Raw genomic sequence first — 21,273 nt, 5'->3', positions numbered from 1 at the left:
CATTTAATGCTTTCCTCAAACTTTCAGAAATGTGGAGATAGAACCAACATCACGAGTTATTGCTTACTTGTACTTCAGTTGATGGTCAGATCGGTTTCCAGGTAGCCAGTCTCGAGCAGCTTCTCCTCCTCAAGTTAGACCTTTTGCTTCATTGTGGTGTCTTCAATCTCCATATCTGTGCTCTTAAAGGTGAAATGCATCTGGTCATTCTGAGTATCATGCTTAATGGCTGCGGTAATAATGAGCTGGTGGTAGTCAGGTTGTAAATGAGCTAAGATGGCATTAACAGAATGCACAGATACTGCAGGTTGCAGAGGGTGGATCTACTGGGGATCTTATCGCCTACTAGCCCTCCCCATACTTTGGTGATGGCTGTGGTATTTTTCCTGTGGTACTTTTAGAGGCCGTTAAGCTGATCCTGTTTTTTAGTTTTCAGCAACCAGGCAGTGCATGCTGTTTGGTTGGTAAACATTTATTGTGGGTTTACCAAAACTTACAGTGGGCTTAAAGCCCGCCCATTGCTTGCTATTGATTGGCTTTATGGTCACTCTCAATTGCTTACTTCTTATTGAATGGCTTGCTTGTCCATCATGTATTTATCTCTCCCCTTGAGCACAACCTCTTTACCATGCTCGCGTTTAGTAAACTACTTTTTTCTCTTTCAGTCCTCCAAAGGACTGAATGTGTTTTCTAGCTCTTTCCACCATGTTGTGTTATGTTATGTGCTGTGACCCTCCTTCATCTATTTTGTTCTCTCGCATGCTGTTTTATCTCTCATGTGCTTCACCCCTCGCATGCACCCTGTAGCTATCTCCCTCGTGTGCAGTTACCTCTCTAAAGTGCACTGCATGTTGCCCTTTGCCTTATGTGTTGTTCTCACCCCCCCTCTGTATTGTTTTTATTTCCTTCCCTCCACCACATGTTGCTTCACCCTCACCTGCCCTTCCGTTGCTTTCTCTCCCCTCGCAGGCATTTACGTTTTTAGAAGGACTGGCAGCTGCCATTTGCTGCTGGGTGCTCCGCTACACAAAAAGTGCTTCTACGTAAATGCACACCTACAGAATGACGCAAGTGTCCACAGTGGCTGAGTAATTATACACTTGTCTTTCTTGTTTTATTTTTGCAGACGCTGCACGCCTTCTGCAAACATAATTGGCAAATCCAACAGCTCCTCAAAGCGAGAGCTACTGGCTTTGCCAAAGCTTGTTCATTCTTCCAGGTGGACACAGCTTTATTTGTTGGCACTTTGATTATCAGGAGTGCATTCGCTATGAGTTGATGTCAACAGTATCAGGAGTGCATTCTCTAGGAGTGTGGTAAATGTTTTTCATGGCTAGTTGGACTTGTTCAGTCAACTATTACTTATCAGGACTTTACTCATCCTTTATCTCGTGTGACTGAGATCTTGAGAAAACCCCTAGCCACCGATGACCGTTGTTGGTTGGCTGGAAGAGCTCTTCTTCTCCTTATAAATAACTTTATATAGTGCTGTAGCCTAGTCAGGTTCTAAAAGTGGTAGTATTGTGCATCAGTCAAGTATTAATGTAGGAGGTTATACATATTTGAAACTCAAATACAGTATAACACACAGTAATAGGACTCAATAATGGCTGTTTTCCAGTCATAGCTATAGAGGTAAACGAGTATTGATCTTTACTTTTAATTAAAAACATTTAAATGTGTTAACAAATGCGATAAACATAAAACGTTGAGGGTCTTAGGAGTCCTTTTGGCTGGAACATGATCTCAAAAGTATCATGATTAATCATCCGTAACTGGAAAACTTGTGTTTTTTCATTGCTAAGTACTTTTCATTGCGTTTACCGCTTTTCAAATATCACCACTGTAACCAGTACTCCATTGTTATATGCCTACTGAAAACCCAATGAAATCTGTTTAAAAAAGTAAAAAGATGAATGAGGGCATATTGCAATTCACAATTGTGCCCAGATATGTCAGTTAGCATTAATAAGGGAGGTTCTACCACAAACCTCTGATCTTATGATATACCCAGGCTATTGTTCAAATCCACTTGCAGCCCGGAATTCAAGCTGGAAAGTGCAGCGGGCCTGGAACATGTTTGCATAGATCTACCACAACCCAATAACACCCTACCCAACAGTGAACTGTATCCCAACTGACAACTTGAGGTACTTCTGTTTGTCAGACAGTGAAAAAGACAGCCTCTATATTGTTCGGTAGTCCAGGAGATAGGAATACTTGCTTGTGCCCCACTCAGGCTGGGGAAAGGGTGATCACAAAGAAAGGGTGGTTAAGGGGCGCACCAACAAGTACAGGGCTTTCTTGATTCCAGCACTCCCTTGACCCTCTGCTGAGGCAGCTGTTCAGGGACAGACAGCTAGGCTGCAGATCCTTATTGCTGCTGGGCAATCGCTCGTACCCTTGTTGTCCTTTCCATAGGTCTCTGTCTGCTAATCTTTTCACCTCTCCTAGGCACTACAGCAGGCAGTTAATCTTCAAGACAGGAAGCATCAGCAACTTCCCATCTCTAGTGCCCGTGGCTTAGTCTTGGTAATAAGGAGAGCAGCAAATCCAAGTCCAGACTAGTCCAGACTAGTACAGAATTGCTTCAAAAGTCCAAAGTGAGTGCTATTACTTTGCTCTGGTAGCCACTTATTATTCAGTTCTGGAGGAAAAATGATGAGACACCAAAGCAACAACAAGGTGACACCTTCAGAAATACGTGGCACATCTTCTCTGACGTTGACACACTATAGGCGATGAGGAAAGTACGAAATGGTTAGAAGGAGGTGTATTCGAGAGACACAGTCCAGACATCTTAATTGTGGCCCCTCCTGTTTCAGGGCTGCACCAGGCACGACTCAGAACCAAAGGCCACAGTTGACCAAAGAAATTTGTTTAAGGTAGGCAAAAGTAAGACACCATCAGAATGAGTAAGCTATCAGGGGTAGCCCTAGCAGACTGCAAACCAGAAACTAGAGAATAGTGAAACTATTGTCGGGTTCCCAAGGTACCGGCCCCACCGGGCAGCTCCAGAGACAGGGAACCCGGATTCATGATCACCATTATGCAGGTAACCTCCAGCTTGTGCACCAACCGTTGTGTTCTTACAGAAAACACCATTCATACCGCAGTCTCTTTTCTTAAGTAGATGTAGTCCAAATCAAGGGACAAGTGTGTGAAAATCGGTGACAATATTTCACATTTCTGTGGGAAAAGGAGATTAAATCTATGGTTAGGAAATCGTTTTGATGCTTCATAGATCAGTGCCTCAAATAATGAGAATATAACTTCATGCTGTACTCATTACAATAATTTTCCAGATGTTTAAGAAAATAAACTAGTTACGGTCCATGTTCCCCTTGCGAGCATCACTGTTCTGCTGCCTTCTTAAAGAAGAAGTCAACGTATCTGTCTCTCTCATGCCTTTCCACCACCAAACATCTCTAATCAGCGTTTCTGTGTTCTTATTTCTTTCTGTGTCTGCATGTCGGTACACGTAACAGAACACACATGTTTGATGTAAAGAATGATGGAGTATGCAGAATACTATTTCAAGATGGTGGCCTGTTTTTGACGCTTGCAGCAGTGGTGCCTGGCACACTGCATAAGAAAGTTGTGGTCTAGTAGCAATGGCAGCAGAGCTGCTGGTACTCTCATTACTCAATTAGGACTAGTCTGCATTTTCAGGTGAGCCGCTAGGGGATGAACTAAAGGAAGTATCTCATGAGGTTGATTTTGGAAAATGTCCCTCTCTGAAGGGTCACTCCAAACTGTTTGCCTTCCTCCTCCTCTTTTTTCTGATCTTTAAGAATCTGACCACTTTACCACTGCTAACCAGTGCTAAAGTGCATTTGCTTTCTCCTCTAAACATGGTAACATTGGCTCATACCCAATTGGCATATTTAATGTACTTATAAGTCCCTAGTAAAGTGCACTACATGTGCCCAGGGCCTATAAATTAAATGCTACTAGTGGGCCTGCAGTACTGATTGTCCCACCCACTTAAGTAGCCCCTTAACCATGTCTCAGGACTGCCACAGCAGAGCCTGTCTGTGCAGTTTTAAACTGCAATGCCGACCTAGCACGTTAACCCTCTTGCCAGGCCCAAAACTTCCTTTTTAAAACATATAAGTAACCCCTAAGGTAGGCCCTGAACAACCCAAGGGCAGGGTGCAGTGCATTTAAAAAGTAGGACATGTACTTTTAAGTTTTGCATGTCCTGGTAGTGAAAAACACCCCAATTCGTTTTTCACTAGTGTGAGGCCTGCTAATATCATAGGTTAACATTGCAAATTCCTTATTACACTTTAAGCTGTAATTCCTCATTGAGAAGGAGTAGCTCTGTCATGTTTTATATCATTGGAATTATAATGCTAAAACCTCTTTGCTGATAGAGTTAGATTTAACATTACTATTTTAGAGATGCCACTTTTAGAAAATTGTGTAAACAAACAAAGTGTCTATTTGCCAAATGTTGTACCAATTCAAACATAGAGAACCAAGACTCTCATTTTCAATGGCCCTTGTGATTTATTTCACTTTTCTTTTATATGAATTCCAAACTTTTATTGGAACATCTCTACATCTGTCTTTTTGAAGAGCAAACCTTTTTTTGCAAAAAGTTCAAATATACATTTCAAACTCATTAAATCAATACAAACACAAATAATGACAAAAACATTAACTTTTTTCCATTCAATTCGGGGGAAAAAGCAGTGAAGTTGACCTTTCTTAGACCAGTTCTTCATTTAAACAAAATCACACCTGGAGGAAATATCTTTTTTTGTTAATAACACAATGTGTCCTGCCGGAGTTGGCTACCGGGGGTCGCTAACTCTGGATGTTTCTACTAAAGGAATAGGCACACTGCCATATCTCCCAAACAATATTGGTTTGTTGCGAGTGTTCTTCCCCAAGAAGTTGGGCTTCCCCCAGAGGATGGGCTGGCACGTTTCAAACCCTCTGTGATTAAAGGGGTTCTCCTCAGGACCGACCGGGACTTGGTCAGTTCTGTGAAAAGTAATAAGGGACAGTGAATTAAAACTACGAACTTAATTGTTACCCTCTCATTAATGACCATATTAAGTTTCATGGCTATAAAGTACCTGGGTTCCTCCTCATGTTTAATCAAGTGCAGTGGCAATTTCTTATTCCAATCTGTGATGAATATTCACTAATTGACACTCGACCCTGGGCGCTTCAGGGCTTAAAACTGAAACGCCCAGGTGCGAGGCTATCAGTGACGTTCCCCCTCATCACTGAGGGGAGGGCCTCAGGGACCTTTGCTGAGCTGAGGACGTCACACCCACAGGAGCTGTGACTTCCTCAGCCCAGCAAAGTTCAACTCAGGCAGCCAGGAGCTTGCACATTTAGCAAATGTCTGGCTCCTGGATGCCTGACCTGAAAATGAACAGTGTCTATCAGGATGAACAATGGTCAGCCTGACAGACAATGTTTGTGAGGGGCAAAAGGTGGAGGGGTGTGGCCCCTCAGCCCCAAGGGTAAAATGGACAGCTACATGAGGGTATTGGTCTCACTGGGGAGGTCTGAGGAGGGTGCATCCACCATGCCGGACAACGCAGCGCTCCTGCTGGCAATCCAATCCTCAAAGGAGGCCATGGAAGGGAGAATTGGGGAAGAGCACTCTGAATTCACCCTGTTCTGAAAAGACCTTCACAACGTCTCAGAGAGGGTCACAACAGCAGAAAATAAAATAGAATCTCAGAGGAGGAGGACATGACCCAGAGTCTTCACAAAGAAGAGATGGAGCTCAGCTCCACAATGAAGGTAATGGTCTGGAGAGTAAACAATGCAGAAAACGAAGCGAGGAGAAACAATTTTCGCTTTGTGGGCTTCAAAGGTGGTCGAAGGATCTAACATGGGTGCCTTTCTGGATGGATGGCTGAGAGCCTCTCTCCCCCTAGAACTATTCTCATTCTGCTTTGTCATAGAGTGATCCCACAGAGCGCTGAGTGCAAAACCTCCTGCAGGGACACCTCCACGGCCGGTGATCGCCCGCTTTCTGAATTTTCAAGATAGAGACATGATACCGAGGGAAGTGCACCATATAGGAGAGATCCACCACGAAAATTCTAAAATTATGGTGTTCCCAGACTATACCTGGGAGGTTCAGAGGCAGACGCGTACCTTTGACTCTGTCAAAACGAAGCTAAGTGCCCTTCAATATAATATATGTTATTATTCCTGGTGAGGCCCAAGGTCCTCTACGATGGTAAGGCACTCTTCTTTCAGTCACCTGAAGAGGCCTGGGCCTTGCTGGTGGAGTGTCCGCCTCGGAGGGTGGAAAGAGGTGGACACGCGCGCCAGTGTGCCTCCTTGGCAGAGTGGGCGAGACCCCAGGTCCAATGATTGGGGAGGAGATGATGAAATGGTGCTATGGCTCTGTGACAAGGACAAACATTCGAACTCTCATCAGACACTGAGGGTGAAATGAATCGGATAACAAAAAAGACTAAGCACGATAAGACACAGAGGGTTGTTACATCAGACTTGTCAGAGAGGAATCAGTCATCAGACTCTGATGGAGGCCACCCACTGTTGGTGGAAATTTCAAATATGGAACAAGATTCTATGGGCAAGAAATCCGCAGAACCAGGCGTGAATATGGTACAAGATGGCCAGGGCAGTTGAACTGAGATGTTGAGCCATGGCCAAGCCGTTGGAAATGACCTGTTTTCCATCACCCCCCAGGAGAGTCTCAGTATTAACTGGGTGTAAGGTCTTCATTTTCTTTTTTCTCTCGGTATCAGTTTTGTTTACTAGAAGTTATTCAGGGTTCCTGAGTAAAGGTGGGTGGTGGACTACAGATTTCCCATATTCTCTTCATGCAAGGTTTGGATCAACTAATATGATTCAGGGCAATGGGGAGATACTGGGGGGTAGGATGGTAGGATGGGTTGGAGTGGGGAAATGTTAAGTTTTGTTATTCTTATTATTGCCTGCATTATTGACAGCGGAAGAACACAGGCACGAATTCCATTTACTAGAAACATTGAACAACACTCTGCCTTACTAGCACCACTCCTCATGAGATGGCACATCCCGGGCAGCTTGACGATTCTCCTCTCATGGTATTGACTTGGAACGTCAGTGGCCTTGGTTATAAAATCAACCGGGCCTGGATACCCACTACATTTAGCGGTTGCGGCCTGATGTGGTTCTCCTTCTAGAGATATATTTGCAAGGAATACACTGTAGATTCCTGGGTAGGGGAGCATACACCCCACTGGCACTTGCAGGATTTACCAGCAGGGCTCAGGGTGGCAATATTGGTGAGGAAACGTTTCCCCTTTCAAGTATCCAAAACCTGGATAGATCCCAATAGTAGATATGTGGGGGGTGTATGGTTACCGGGGACAGACCTAAATAACCCTCATGAGTGTATATGCCCCACCCCGGCTGCAAGCACCAAATATTCGGCCCTGCCCAAAATAACAGACATTCTTTTGGAATCTACCTCTACACTACATGTGGTGGTTGGACTTTAATGACGTCATCACCACAAATCTCAACCATTCTAGGACCCAGACAACCTCTTCAGGCAATAGCACCAGCACAGTTTGCGGACAGACTGGGCCTACATGATGTGTGGCGCACTCTACACCATTCTGACAGGACTTATTCTTATTTTTCCCACAGGGTCTAATCAAGGCTAGATTATGTCTTTGTGCTGGGGGGAGAAGTGGAGGAGGTGACACAGGCCGACTACATGGCAAGGGGTCTTTTGGACCACTTTGCCCTCTTAGTCAGCATGGGACGACTGAGGGGCCGGAGGACTACTGAATTGAAGTTAAATGCTTGGGACCAAAAGGACCGGGAAGCGGCGAGGGGGTCTACGGATCGATACGAAATTGTATTTTACTGAGAATTAAAACTCAGTGGCTTCTAAAATTGTGCTGTGGGAGGCATTTAAGACTGTGCTTCAGGATAGAGCTGAAAACTAAATCTCACAGAAAAAAAGAAGAAACTAACGGAGCTCAAGAAGCTGGAGAACAAGATTTTACAACTCGAGGGTTGTAGGATTGGCTATTGATCCCCTAGTTTTGAGGCAGATAGCAGCGCGGCAGGCAGAATATAGGGACTTGGCACAGGAGAAGCCCATACAGCAGATAATGGCCACTCTGCACCACCTGTGCAAAACAGGGGACAAGGAGGGTAGACTCTTGATGTGGCTGGGTCACAGGGAGCAGGAGGCCCGATGGGTGCACATCATTGTCAATCAGGCAGGGGTCAAATGTGTGTGATCTTGCTTAGATAATTTAATGCAAAATCAGACTACTTTAGGTTTTAACTTATTGTCTTTTATTTCACAATCTTCAAAAGAACACACAAAGTAAAGAAACAGGAGTCCAAGATTAACAAGCGTCTTCTTTTCTTCTGCAGGGCCCTTGGAGTTCCTGTCCACTCGTATCCTCCACAGACAGAAGAAGTCAGGTAAGTCACTGTTAAAATTGTCTCAGTCATGTATGTTAGAGTAGTGATCTTTATAAGTCTTCTCTATGAAGATAGTGAGGTTAATGGGAGGGTGTTACAAAAGGTAAGGACCAGTGATCAAGTTGAGTGAAAAGGAAAAAAAAAGCTGAAAATAATACAAAACGGATTCAACCCAGATAAGGTAGAATTCTCTTTTACCTTGGTAGTATTGACTTCAACCAGAGTAGTGTCGCAAGTAGTATTGCCTTCAACCCAATTAGAGTTGCAAGTAGTATTGCCTTCAACCCAGCTTCCTCCCCTCCTACCCACTTCTCTCTCAGTCTTGTCCACCTCCCGCTTGCGGCTTTTCTCTCCCGCTTACAGGCTCTACTTAGGAGCCTCTCACGCACCTGGCTGAGCCACGTTCCTCCTGGATGTGGCTAGGAGCGGAGCCCGACTGGCAAACAGGATACACCTTCTCTCCACCAAATGCTGCAGAGTTTCTCCTGGTCTTGGGTTCATCCCGCTTTGGCTCCTCCGGTTCTTTACAACCTGGGTCTGAGATCTGAGCTGGATACTCTCTGTAGAGGCCTTGAGTGCGTAAATGATGGACACACACGCTCTGTAACTTTGTACCGGCCGGAAGGTCTCGAGCAACCCCGGCCCCTTTATTTAAGCTCTCTGGCCACGTCTGGCCAGAGAGTGATACATAATGTGGGGTTGCTTCCGGGGCAGTTAGCCCCTCGGGTGATCTTGTAGACTAGACCACTACATCCCATCCCAAATCAGTTCTTTAATCAGGAACACTTAACAACAGTTAACACACAAAATCAGCAAGTCTTTGGCTTGGTCTGGGATTAGGTCTGAGGTTGTATCGCTGCTGTCGACCACTCTGGTTCTCTTGTCGGCTAGTCATTTCTGGCCTGCCAGCCGAGGTTCTGGGGACGGAGCTTGCAGCTGGTGCCGATGCTGCAGGACTCTGGGAGAGGTCATCAACGGAGCTGGGTTCTGTTTCTTCACTCGTGGCGCCTCCGCTTATTGATTCTTCTGCGTCCTGCGCCCCAACATCCTCCCCGGGACTCTCTTGAACCAGGAGATGTTTTGGGTTACTACCTCCCCATTTTGCTCGGCAGTGATGGCAGTTCCCCGGGCTGTCCTCACAGTCCACAATCCTGATTCATAGGGGGTGCGGAATTTCCCTCCGCTCCGACGGTTCCTTATTAGGACGGTACATCCCGGTGTCAGCGCTCGGGTGCATGCTCTCCTCCGCTAACTGGCTTTCCCGTTGGTCTGCGACCTCCTCGCTTGGGTCTTCGCTGGGTCATACGGCTTCTGTTCCCAATTGTCAGCCATGGGAAAAGTGTCCCGTCGAGGTCCTGCCAGCATCAACGACCACGGGGACCTTTTGCGTTGTGCAGTGAGGGGTACTGCGATACTCCCGCAGGAATTTCTGGAGAGTTGTTTCTGGGTCCGTTTGTTCGGCCACTGCTATGCGCAGAATTTTGTTCACTGTCCGCATGAAGCGTTCTGCCTCCCCATTGGCTTGGGGCCACTGAGGAGTAATGCGGTGATCTTTTACACCTAACCGGGGTAGGAAGTCCTTGACTTCACTGCCTTGAAACGGAGGGCCGTTGTCTGTCTTGACTACGTGTGGCAACCCAAAAAGTGCAGATGTCTTGTCTAAGACTGGCTGTAGATGGTTAAATGCAGTGGATGGCAGGATTTCCACACTAGGATATTTGGTATAGCTGTCAACCAAGACCGCCGTGACTCGCCCATCCGGGAAGCTCCCGAAATCGAGGCTCACCCATGACCAGAGCGACGGAGCAGGATCTTCAGTTATCACGGGAGCTGGTGCTTCTGGATTTACAGTGATTTGACAAGCTCTGCAGTTTCGCACGACGGTGTCTACTGCTTCTTCTAGACCCGGGAACCACACCTTTTCTCTCATTGTGGATTTCATTTTTCCTGTGCCTTGATGGCCTTCGTGTGCTAACACGGTTGTTCGCTCTTGGAGGCTTTGTGGAATGACGATGCGTGACCCTCTTAGTATCACGCCACTCTCAGCAGCGCTGAGTTCATCTTGGACTCTCCACATTTTTCCTAGCCGCGTCCGGTCCGGCTCGTTCCACCCCTGGATGTCCTGGAGAAAACCTTCCCACGATCCTTTAAGCAGTGCGTCTGTTATTCTTTTGAGGATCATGTCAAGTGTCCATGTGGGCTTTGATTGCTTCTATGGAGAGTGCTCGTGGGCACGACCACTGAGAGATCATGTTGACACACTCTTCCGTCCTGATTTCTTGCTCAGAGTCTCCCTCTGCGAGACATGCCGGATGACGCAACAGGAAATCGGCAGGGTTCTTCGCGCCTGGCCTGTACACCAGTTCCATCTGATGCTGTTGGAGTTGGATCGCCCATCGCTCAATTCTGGGTGGCAGGTGTGGTGCAGTACCTTTGAATAGTGGGAGAAGTGGTTGATGATCTGTTACGACCCTGAACGGATGTCCACTGACATATAGATGGAAGTGGTTGCATTACCATTTGATAGTAAGTGCCTCCCGCTCAATCTGAGAGTAACAGATTTCGGTTGCATTCAGTGCTTTGCTCGCAAATGCCAGCGCCACCCAGGTCCCTGGTTAGGTTTCACGAGTTAGCAGGGCTCCTAGACCCACTGGACTGGCGTCTACTATTAGTTCCGTTTGCCGAGTTGTGTTGAAGTATGCCATGGTTGTGCTTTCCAGTAGAGCCGTCTTCACTTTGCGGAAAGCTTCTTCTTCTGCATGGGACCATCGCCAGACGTTCTCTTTCTTGGTTAGGTTTCGTAGTGGTTCAGAGATGGTGGCGAGGTTCGAAATGAATCTTCCGCAATATGTTGCCATGCCTAAGAAACTCCTGACTTCCGACGCCATTGTGGGAGCGGGAGCGAGCTGAATTGCTTGCGATTTTCTGGGGTCCACCTTCACGCCATCCTGACTGAATACGTATCCAAAGAACTCGATGTTTTTTTTGAAGAATTGGCATTTTTCCTTGTGTAAGGTCACTCCGTGCTCTGCGAGATGCATTTGGGTGGCTCTGAGCTGCCGGTGATGGTCTTCTATGGTCGCTGAGTGTATTAGAATGTCATCACTGACGTTGATGACACCTTGCAGTCCTAACAAGACTTCTCTTAAAGCGTTTTGGAATATCTCTGCGGCTGATGATATCCCGAAGTTTAGTCTCTTGTAGCGTCGAAGCCCTAGATGTGTGGAAAACGTGGTTATGTACCTGCTTTCTTCTGCTAGCTTCAATTGGTGGTACCCAGCATTTAAGTCCAGTTTCGAAAACCACTGGGACCCGTTGAGGTCGGCCAGGATGTCATCAACTGTTGGTGTCAGGTGCCTCTCTCTCCTTATTGCTTGGTTGGGCATCCTCATATCAATGCAGATTCGGATCTTCCCTGGTTGTCTTGGTTTTTCGGCGATTACCATGGGAGATACCCAGGGAGTCGGTCCTGTTACCTTCTCAATCACACCCTGCTGCTCAAGTTTCAGGAGTTCTTGTTCCACTAGTGGCCTTAGGTGAAATGGTATGCGACGATGTCGTAGGGCGACGGGCTTCACCGCTGTGTCGATATGCAGTTTCACTGGCGGCCGCTTCATGCTCCCTAGACCTTCAAATAGTTGTGGGAATAGCTCCAGAATGTCTTCTGTTTGAAGTGACTTCACTGCATTTGCAAATGTGACCAGGCTCAGATCTTCGGCGGTATGACTCCCGACCAGTATATCTGCTTCCCTGTCGACCACGTGGAATGTGGTCGTAACTTCATGGTTTTCCGACTTGACTTGTACGGACATTTTTCCTTTCAGCGGAAGCGGTGTCTGACTTCCATATGTGAGGATTCTGACTTTGGAAGGTGTTAGCGCTGGTTTTGGGTTTAGTTTCTTGTAGTGTTGACACCCCATGACTTTCACAGATGCCCCGGTATCGATAAGGGCTGTAACGGGTGATCCTGCGATCTCAATGGCGCATGTTGGTTGTGGTCGTCGTCTTCGTTTGAGATCGCTCGCACAGGATATGAGGTAGCACTCTCCCTCCTCATCTGTGAATGAGTCTTCCAGACATTGTCTGCGGTGTGCCGCTGTCGGTGTTCTCGAGGTGGCAGGTTCTTCCATTGTGAGATGTCTTACTGCTCTGGATGGTGGTCTTCGCCCTGGTGTTCCTCTGTTTCACGTACCTCCTCGGCATACACTCGCAAAATGGTTGGGGATTCCACATTTTGCACAGGTTTTTCCTATTGTTGGGCATTCTTCCTGTGGGTGTTCCTCTTTTCCACAGTATCCGCACTGCGGCAGTCGCAAGCTTCTAGTGGGCCATCTTCCTCGCCCACCGAGAGTCGGCGTCCGGATGGCATCTGCTCACTCTGTCTTGACTGTCACTGTTTGGTCCGCCGGTCGATTAAGTGCGGCTTCCATGGCGGTCGCTCGGACGTCTGATAGCTCATGTGAGCGTGCCAGAATCAGTATATCTTCTGGGGAAATGCGTGGTTGTCGAAGAATGAGGGACTGCAGGGTCTTGTTGCGGCAGCCTTGGACTGCCTGAGCTCTGACCTCCTTGGCCTGGTCGTCTTCGGGACACGTGCTGGCTAGCTCTCTTAAGCGCGCATGAAACGTGTCCATGGACTCCCCTTCTCTTTGGCGGGATTGTCTGAGCTTAAAGCGTTCATAATCGGGATTGACTTGAGGGTCAAAATGGGTGTTCAGGGCCCTGACTGCTGCGTTATAATCAGTAACTGCTCCTGTGTTTGGGAGGTGCGCAAAGAGCTTGTATATTTCATCACCTGCGAAGTGAAGCAGAAGTGACCGTTTGACAGCACCATCTGTTTCCCTTGTTGCTATAAAGTAGTTGTCGAGCCGGCCAATCCACACTTTCCACCTGGGTGACGCAGTGGCGGGATCGATGAGTTCGCTGAAGGGAGGGTGTGTGCTAACTTGGGAGTGCGGATGAGGTGGTGGTGCTGCTGGAGCTACAGGTGGTGGTGCTGCTGCTGCAGCTTGGTCAACCATGGTGAGCTTAGGTTATGTCAAAAGAATGGCCTTCTTCCACGTGATTCACCTGGCGTGGTAAGTGTGGTTGCGAGCTTGAAATATGCTAGTGTTTCCCTTGTTTTGCTGGTGTGTGCTGTAGCCTCTTTTCCTGGGCAATTGGATGTGCCAGTGCTTGTTGGATCTTCCTTGCTGTGTTGCCCCACTTGGTGTTTGGTTTTGCCAGTGTGTGTTGTGTCAATAGACCTATGGCAGTTGGATTTGCCAGTGCTTGTTTGCTGTTCCCACTGTGCAGGCTGCCGTGTGCTGGGGCGGTGTCAGCTGTACAGAGATCGAGAGAGGGAGAGCGCTCTCAACGCGCCTCTGATTCCGGCAGTCAGACCTGGTGGCGCTCAGCTTATAGCACGCATGCGCGTGCAGTCAATAGCAGCGCAGGCTCGACCGGATTCCTGCCGGGAGCACCAGCGCGCTATACTCAGGTGACGGAGTTCAGCAGGCAGGCAGGCGCCGGTAAGTTGTGCAGGTAATGGGATGCGGTTGGCGGGCGGGCGCTGATATTTTCTGCGTGTACTACATTCACCGCTCACTGCCGGGTGATAGTCACGCGCCGACACCGGTTTACGGGACCACAGCCACACTCGTGTCTTCGCTGTTTTCAGGCGCGCTGGCAACAGGGTTTTTCTTTTTCCATTGGCCGGTTGCGGCCAACCGGACCGGGTTGCTGTCTTGTGGGGATTCTGGGATCCCACGCTCGTCGCCAGTGTAGAGGCCTTGCGTGCGTAAATGATGGACACACACGCTCTGTAACTGTGTAGCGGCCGGAAGGTCTCGAGCGACCCCGTCCCCTTTATTTAAGCTCTCTGGCCACGCCTGGCCAGAGAGTGATACATAGTGTGGGGTTGCTTCCGGGGCAGTTAGCCCCTCGGGTGATCGTGTAGACTAGACCGCTAAACTCTCCTCTTGTCAGGATGCTCAGTGATGTGCTCTCCAATTCTCCATCCTCCTCTCCTCTCGCGGTCTCCTCATCTCCTCTTTTTGACACGCTGACATCCCACAGAAGTTCCAGTTTCTTCCGGATTGCCTGACTTCCGGCCTCATTGGAGTAGCCCTGTAACAGAAGAAGGGCGCAGTCAGTTCCAGGGAGGTAAATCGCCTCACTTTCAGTCCCAGGTTCGTAACACTGTGACGCAGATGTCTTAATCGTAAACGAATTTACTTGGTATTATTATGAACAGTTCTATGCGGCCAGGCTGCTTCACGACTCTCATGCCATTGTGACATATCTGGCCCTCGATTTCCACCCGGTACTGGACGCGCAGGCACGAAAGCTGCTGGATGAGGAACTCACGCTGGATGAGATCGAGGCTGCTATAGCCAAACTAAAAAGAGGGAAACTCTAGTTACCATTATAGAACTCCCCAAAGAAGGGAAACCCGGAGACCGGTGCAACTTAATGTTGAGACAAAACTACTAGCTACTATCCTGCCCACATATCTCCTACAGGTCATTACACCCTTAATCCACTGCGATCAGTTGGGATTTATACCCAGCAGGTCTACACGCCACAATCTGAGATGCACGCAAAATATGCTGACTGTCCAGTCCCGACTTGCTCCACATATCTTCCTCTCTTTAGACACGGAAAAGGCGTTTGATGCTGTTCACTGACCTTTTTCTGGAAGAGACGTTACATAAATCTGGTTTTGGCCCTCAATTTCGGAAAAGAGTGGCAGTGCTGTACTGAAACCAAGTGGCGACAGTTATTGTAAATGGGAAGGTATCCACGGAACTCCCAATAGGCAGAGGAACCAGGCAGGGCTCTCCCTATCCCCAATTTTGTTTGCCCTCGCGGTAGAATCTTTAGCATATGAGGTGAGATTGCACAAAGGAGTGTGAGGATTTCAAATCTCATCTACTGACGAGACAGTGGAGAAAGTATCCCTATATGCTGATAATATGCTTCTTTACATAACTTGACCACTATCCCGGTTCTATTCCAGGTATTAGGGAATTATGGAGCCCACTTGGGGTATAGGATTAACTGGAACAAATCAGTGCTCTATACCCAGCAAGGTTCACTAGACACACTGCCGCTGCCTCAGGGCCTCCGAGTAGCTGAAGATGGATTGAAATACCTAGAAATATTCATGACTTTATAATAGGAACTCTGGCCCAGCAAAAATCTCGGATGGGTGCTGACAAATTTTCAGGCAGATGTTGACAGATGAAGGGGACTCGCCCTCTCATTGATGGGATGAGTGGCCCTCTTTTAAAATGATCAGTCTCTCAAAGTAGTGTGCTACTGCAGGTCAGTCAGTGTAAGCTTCCTTCTAAACATGGATCAAGTGTTGTACCAAGGCTTTAAAGACATGGAACAAGTGTGGTATTGGCGGGCCAGTCAGTGCAAGTTTCCTTCACAGACATAAAACCAGTGTGGTATTGCAGGGCTGATGCGAGCTTCCTTCTAAAACATGGAACAAGTGTGGCACTGGGCAGAACCATTTAACGCCTCTCTTAGATACGATGAACGAGCAGCATTACAGATTTGGTACAAGTGTAAAGAACAGCAGTGGGGTGTATGAGTGCAAGCTTGACTCACACACAGTCAGAACTAGAACAAGGCAAACTGGACATAAGGCCCTGACTCCCCTTCTAACCATTATGCTAGTCTCAGTCTGTCCCACTAGCTAGCTATGGTGTGTGAGTTTGAAAAGCTATCCCCTTCAGGTGGTGGAAAACCGTCTTTATAGTTGACTGCTGCAACTACTGCCTGCCAGCTCACACTATTATTGTAATGAGAGCTAGGCCTCCTTTATTTGGAGGACCTCATTAAACTGGCCCAGTTTAATTATGGCTCTTAATTTGGACGAACCCCGAGGCAAATGGAAATGGGGCCATCATCAAGGATTGCTTATTGTTAGATAAGGGGTCATATATTCCATGGATTGCTTATGTTGACTCTACTTTAAAATATCTTAGATACCCAGAGTTGTTTTATTTGCCCTCACTTATTTGTAAAGAGGATAAAAAAGCAGTGAAAGCTCTATTTATGGGAACAGACGGGACAAAAAGGAGCATACCGAATGCCTCAAAAGTTACTGTGTGGAATTATCTTAGTTTAAAAGAAATGGATGGTATGGAGCCCTACTAATCATGGATGATGGGAAGGTGGTAAAAGTCACTTTTATTTTGTATCAGGGGGAACAGTTCATCATTTGCTAAGCTTTCCTGTGAGCTTTATCAATACCTTACCCCAGGCCCCTGCCCTTGTGATAGTTCCTCTGAGAAACCCCACTGCTTCGCTTCCTTTTCTTTTGTGAATTTGATGTCACTATCGCTAAACAGTTTTTAATACCATTATTAAAGAAATACAGTTTGGTTCAGGTAAGGGTGGCTCTTCAGTATCTGCAACTGCTTGGAAATGAGGAGTTTTGCCATAGAGTAGGCTCTTTTTTTTAATTAGCTGTTCATTCAAGGAAAATAATGAATTAGTTAATTTCTTAATTAATGTTTTTTTGCCATTTATATATAATTATAGATTATTGATTATGTATTGTGTTATTTTTTGCTTTGATGCATAGTTTGGTATTGCGAAAAAATAATTGATTGATTGACTCACATGCATAGCAAAATATCAACACACAAAACACGTACAGCACCGGACAGGAGTACACATTTTCCTCACACCCATAGAACACAAACCAATCTGGTCAGAAACATCACAAGCTTCCCTCGCATGCACAGACCATGGACAGCATCCGCAGCAGCGGTCTAAGCCTGTGTGTACACACACACAAACACAAGGTATAGCATTTGCAGGAATGTAAGTTCCCCTCACACACAACACGGGTACAAGATAGGCATTAACAGTGAAGCTGTGATATCTTCACATACAAAAGAGGTATCACACTTCAGTAGCATCTAAGCTTATTTCAGGCACAGAATACTCAGTATAGAGGTGGGTGAGCCACTGAAGGCTCGAGCCATATGCTAGGCTCTGATTCAGCTTGAGATCCTCTTGAGCCCATAATGAGTTGAGTGTTCTTGTGGCTTCTGCCTGCTACCCATGCTTGAACCTCATGCACCAAGAATGAAAGATGTCGCATTAAACCTTGATGTCAAACAGGAGCAAGAAAGGGATACCAATCTGAACTGCATAATGGGAGACCAGAAAACCTGGAATCAATCCTGGCTTGGCCACTTGACCAAACTGTGTGATTCTAGCCAATTATTTAATGTTATTGAGCCTCTATTGTTTCATTACTGTATTTGGGAAAACCTTGAAATATGTGAGGATGTGTGCTGTACACAAATCTCTCTTGTGTTTGACTTAATGGACTATAATGTTCCTACTTGTAAAATAAGAATATAGTCCACTTATAGGGTGCACATGAGAACTGATTTGCCCCTTAGTTGACTAACAGCATTGTCGTAGGGGTATGAATGTTTCTAGCTTTATGTTTAAAAACGATCTCTAATAATGAATACCTCTCAATGCAGTCATATAATCTAATGTGCTAAGGTTAAACACTTGCCAAAGAAATATACTTTTTGAAATATGAAAACATTTTATCATAATTGTACATAATATTTTTTGTATAATTTCCATGCCAAATGTTCTCAAAGATCAGATCGTGCCTGGGCTCGTAGAGCCAAGACAGGCTCTTAGAGTCAAAATAGACCCTTAACTCTTTGTTGGCTCGCCCACCTCTATTGCAGTAGTGTGTATAAAGGCTACTTGTGTTTCACTTCTCTCGATATCTGATTCTGGGGAGCCATATCCTGTTTTCCAAGATCCTGGCTGGTTTCCACGGGTCTCACAAAAATAACTATTTCTGCTTCTGATTTTATTAAGGAAGAATGGTGCATTGGCGACCCCAAGGAGTTGTTTAGAATTACCTATGCATTTGTTTAAAGTAAAATGAAACAAACAACCCTAAAAACATTCATTTTCCCAGTTCCAGCTCTCTGTCCTCACTAAGTTATGTTATTTTACTAACTGTCATTGTCTGCCCTCCACTCGTAAGTTTGAATGCAGTGATTACTGTGACTGTCTTGCCTTCAGAAGCCACATAGCTGCATAGGCATAACTTCATCGACATCTAATGGCGTCAGACAGCCAGGGTCGAATGGCGCACTCTGCATTTACAAAAGAGTGCACTGCTTGGCCATTCAGTGTATGAGCAGAGGCCTTCATAGAGCCCCGCAGGTCATTCAGTAGATTCTGCTGCTCAGAGTCTGACTTCTGCATCTGAAGGAATCAGATGAAACTAACAACAAGCTCCCAGTGCTGTAATAGGAGTGGTGCTGGAACAATTTTCAGACTGGTGGTGCAGCCATCAATGTAATATCATTTAACTCATAGGGATTCATAAAAAATCCCAGCATCACACAAAGCACTAGTGACGTAAATAAGCCACACTCATTTAGTAGGAGAGTGGCAGTCGTGTAGTATGTACCTGGTGTTGCATTTTGGAGCCCACCGTCACAAATATATCACTAAAGCATGGTGTGGTAGCCACAGTCATTTAAAGACAGCACTGTTTCCATTGTAATGACCACTAAATATGCACAGACATACAATTTTAATTATAAAACTATATTGCACACAAATGATAATGTGTGGAGATTGGGTTTCAGCGAATATTTATCATTTGCGCATCACCAAGTAAAGTGTCTTGGTTTGTTATGATGCCAATAAAATCTTTGTTTCCAGCGTTCTCTAGAATCAGGAAAAAAGCACTTCATTTTTGCTTTCCTGTTTATTTATTTTGAAATATTTCTACAGTTCTTTTATAGGATCTTTTCACACTGGTGACGTTTCCCCATAGTTCACTTTACAAAATCCTCACACTTTGCACTAAGCGAATGTAAAGTAAAAATGTGTCTCCATTTCAAAAGAATAAGCAGCAGTTTGTCAGAATAGTAGACCTTTGACGTCAATTCACCGAAATGCCAGGGGTAGCAGAAGTGACATCACATGCCCTTTGACCTCCACTTTCACTCGTATACACATACACACAAATTCACACATATACACTCTCTCATACATAAACACACTCTCAACCGCAAGCATGCACACAACATACATTTAAAAGCTTTTGTTACTTACCTCAGATGCCATGCAAGGGCATATTCTTGCTTATTGTACTCCATTGTTATGACACTGTTAGTGAATAATATATTACATTTATTTACTATTAGTGTAATATGTCATTGACAGAAAATAAAGAGAGTGGAGCCCCAGCTGCCCTTGTGTTCATGGCACTGGATTTGCCACCTCTGAGCCCTGGGGTCGCAAAGGCAGTGCTAGGGGTATCAAGGCAAGCCAGCTGCGACCCCTGGCGACCCCTAAATGACATCCATGGATTAGTCTGAAAATTTACTTCTCTCTTTGAACGCACAGCAAAGGTGACACAAAAAAATATCTAAATTTAAAGTCCTCTTCAGAAAGGTTATTTAGTTGCCCTCTCAGGGCTCGAGGGGTTGTTGTTATTGGGCCCCTCCCACCTCTGGGCATTGCACCAACTGCAGCACTGATAGCTACAAGCCTGGTGTACTTGCTCTGCCAAGCCTACAACTCAGCTGAACTGCTGTTATATGGAATGAGCTCCTCGGTGGTGCTTGCGTTGCTGCTAGACTTTATTGATATCGGCCACCGGCGTCCCACGTTCTTGGCTTGGCCAGTACTACTTCCTTTCTGATATTTGACTCACTTTCTCTCTGACCGAAAATAAAGCAGGCTATCCTAATTCTGAGGCATTTTACAAATTGTGAATATCTCATAAATATCTGCGAAATGTTAAATATTTGTGGGGGGGTCTATAACATTTGCAGGAAACTGTTTTCTGCAAATTAATTTGGACCCCGGATTTTGACTGTCCAATCTGTAAAATGCGTAAGCACAATAACACAACTTACCTCACAACCCACACCTCTGGGGCCAATGTTCTGTATTTTTATAAAGTGTACTGTTGCACCAGTATGAACTCTAAGTGCTGTCACTTAGCTCTTGGAAAGCATTATAGAATGGGGTGCTTGCATCAGTGCATTTTGGCTGCGCCCCCTTCTCGGAACAACTCTGAATTAATTTGACAGTTTCTGCTCATTTTCTCATTCACACCCTCTGAAACTAAGGGGGCGGGGGGTTATTGACAACTCTCCTTCAGTGGTGGCTGCCTCTGAATGGGGGTGTTGGGAGGGGGATAGGGGTGGCGCATGAAAAAAAAACGACTTACCTTCCCTGCTGCACGCCGCTCCAGCAGCCGCACGCCTCTCCTCGGTCTGCTGGCAGCACCGGAAGCACCCAGACTTCCGGACTCTCCCAGCGAATCACGACGCTGCCTGATCAGCGTTGTAATTGGTCTGAGCGGCCTGTTTGGCTGCCCAGGCAGTGCCTGGGGAGGCTGGGCATGTTCTCCATGGGGCTGTGCAACACAGCCCCATGGAGAACATGCCAAGTGCCCATGACGGTTTTACCGGCCCTAGACGGCCGGTCATGCCTTCATGCGCATGAAGGGAGGGAGTGCAAACCACTCCTGCTCCCTCTGCAGTGAGCCAACCCCGCCCCGTCCGACCTGGCTGGAGACCAGAAATATAGAATGATAATAACTTCTTGCTATTATCATTTTCGTTTTCTTTTGCACTGCTCAAGGAGCAGTGGTGCGACGCTCCTCTGATTTAGCGGAGGAGCCGCCACTGCTCTCTTTCTTGGCCAGCCTACATCTGGGCTCAATTCTGTGTCAAAGTTTCTCAGCAGCACCAGAGAATCAGAAAAACTATTGGCTTGAACAAGCCTGCTGCATGTGGTGCAGTGCACTGCTGTCTCATATTT

The 21,273-nt window shown here is 46.4% G+C and overlaps 1 long non-coding RNA gene across 1 annotated transcript in view; it reads left to right on the top strand.

Moving 5' to 3' along the window:
• LOC146856512 (uncharacterized) overlaps positions 1-21,273 on the top strand; it is a 641,203-nt gene that overhangs the window by 414,606 nt on the left and 205,324 nt on the right. Inside the window, exon 5 of the long non-coding RNA XR_014981504.1 lies at positions 8,389-8,439. This is a non-coding gene — a long non-coding RNA (uncharacterized LOC146856512). The remainder of the gene's footprint in view (positions 1-8,388; positions 8,440-21,273) is intronic.

Source organism: Triturus cristatus, chromosome 4_1, assembly GCF_964204655.1.
Source record: "Triturus cristatus chromosome 4_1, aTriCri1.1, whole genome shotgun sequence".
In the NCBI taxonomy this organism is placed as follows: Eukaryota; Metazoa; Chordata; class Amphibia; order Caudata; family Salamandridae; genus Triturus; species Triturus cristatus.
This window is presented reverse-complemented; position numbering and strand designations above follow the sequence as displayed.